This window comes from Solanum tuberosum, unplaced genomic scaffold, assembly GCF_000226075.1.
Source record: "Solanum tuberosum cultivar DM 1-3 516 R44 unplaced genomic scaffold, SolTub_3.0 scf00083, whole genome shotgun sequence".
Classification (NCBI taxonomy): domain Eukaryota; kingdom Viridiplantae; phylum Streptophyta; class Magnoliopsida; order Solanales; family Solanaceae; genus Solanum; species Solanum tuberosum.
The window spans coordinates 1,477,772-1,480,355 of NW_006239015.1; positions in this window are offsets into that span (position 1 = coordinate 1,477,772).

Consider the following 2,584-nt stretch of genomic DNA (forward strand, 5'->3'; position numbering starts at 1 on the left):
ATATAATTTCATTGTATTATATTATCTTAATAAATATAATATTTAAATAAATTGTACCTAATATATATCTTCAAATAAAATAAAAAGTAAAAAATTTGAAGTATAACCCTAATTTTTTTAATTTTTTTTTTATAGAATATGGTGTAGGCTTACCTTAAAAAGATAAGATACAAAATATATTTTTTTATTAATAATAAACAAAGACAAAGTATAAAAAAACAAGATAACTATGATCATATCAAAATCAATCTATTCCTAAAATGATTATTTTGTCCAAACCTAACATATTTTTTCTAGATTTCTCACCCGACATATGGTACCCCACATTAGAGCTAGGTTTCTCACCCGATATATGGTACCCCACACTAGAGACCGATTAATCTGAATTCTCGTCGAGTAGAATCCCATTTTGGGAGATAGCACTCCTTAACTAGGATTTTTTCATATATAGGCTCGAACCCGACGCCTTTGATTAAAGGAAAAATAACTCATCACCATATCCAATTCTTTGATGGTACATAACATAAATTTAATTATATGATAAAATAAAATTTAAACAAATATTTTACTTAAACTAATGAAATAACACAAATCAATAGGTTAATAACCATCGAAAAAGCTGTAATATTCTGCAAAGTTCTAGTTCATTCACTGTCAACTATCAAATATACATGCACTATAGCCAGTCTCAAAACTCTCTGGTCTTTCCTTATATATATATACAAAAAAACCAAGACTCAGATGAGTATATATATACATATATGACATTTTGTACAAAAGACTCATTTGGATGAGTGACAGAGAAGAACAACTGAGATTAAGGTCCCCAGCAGGTCAAGAACATGACAGTCCTAAAAGACTCTTCCGCCTGTTTAATCTTCTTAGCCTTTGCTGCTTTGATGAGAGCGTTGGTATCAACAGCACCAGATAATTTCCATGTCTGCCTTGACGATGATCCTCCTCCTCCACCAGCACCAGCACCACCGCCACAAGATGAGTCCTTAAGAGTCTTGATTCCACCATCACCTCGTCTTGTTGCTTGATGATCCTTCACCCCTTGATGAATCACCCTCATCATACCTTGATGCACTCTACTGATCATGTAACAACTAGTTTTCACAGTATCAGAAACACAATTCTGTTTTGTAAATATTTCCCAAGGATAACGGAATCATATATATAGAGGAAAATAAAGAGTTGCTCATGCGTTGACTAATGAAAATTACCGGCTATTACATGTGCTTAATTAGTAGTGTTTCGCCAATGAAACCGGAGATTGGTTGTATCTGGTTCCGCGTAAGACCGGCATGTGTCGGTTATGCATTAAGATTTTGGATTTGAACAAATCTAATTGCTGACGTAGCATTTTGGGAAGGTAAATCAATATTGATAATGATACTATCTGAAAAATATAAATGAAGGATAATGATGCTAATAAAATGAATAGGATATTTGTCAAACATGATGGGCCTACATTAATCAATCTTGTAAATTAAGTATTACAAATAATAAGATAAAATATAGTGACGTGGAATCACATACTTATCTTACAGCAAAAATACTTGGATATATTTCTCTTCGTATTAGTATTACTATGTACTAGAACCTTCTACATACGGATAAAGAAAGAAAACTTAAAAAGGTCCTTAATTCCAAGTTAGTAAATCAAGATTAAACCAGTTTTATTATAAGCTTTGTATATATTTTACTGTAAAAATTGTATAAAATTTTAAAATAAATGTTATTATTATTACGAGGTTTTTGGCTGTATATTGACTTTCCTGTCGACTATGTTACTTAATTTAGATGCCTTCATATAAGTATATATATTTCAAATTGAATTTTCAATTTCGTTGATATGAATGCACACCAGTAACAAAGCCAGAAGGTACCCCAGTTGTTCTTGTTATTGGCATTCTATTAATTATTTTATTAGGCTTCCAAGGATTTATTTTAGTTTGACTAACGAAGGTGATGATGACATGTCATACTTTATTTGACATATATGTTGCATGTGTTATTATTCATCTTAGAGTAAATAACACACGTGACAGATATATTTAAGAAATGTGTAATGTGTTTTGATTAACTATGTTTTGACAGTTTCAATATTAATATGAATCCCGTCCATCTTTAATCATAATGTTTAATTAAAAATAAATTTGAGGGCAATTAAAAATACAAGTACAGGTGTGAATTTATGTATTGTACCTTCTCAACATCACCTAGCAAGAAGCGGTGGATTAAAATAGAAAATTAAAAAAGAGGTAGATTCCAAATCAAGATTTATTGAATTACTAAGGGCCCGTTTGGCCATAAATGAAATTGAAGTTTTGTTTGAATATGCGATATGAAATTTTTGTATTGTATATTTTCTCATAAACATAAGAATCCCATAAGTTGTAAAACTATTAAAATAACCCCAATTGTTTATCCAATCTTATTAAGTAAACAAAAATTTATAAAATCGCATAGTAGATTATTACAAAGCTATTTGTTCTCCACTTAAGTAATTGTTTCATCTAACTTTAATTTAATAAAAAAAATTGAACATAAATTGTAGTGTACTAGTCTTTAATATAAT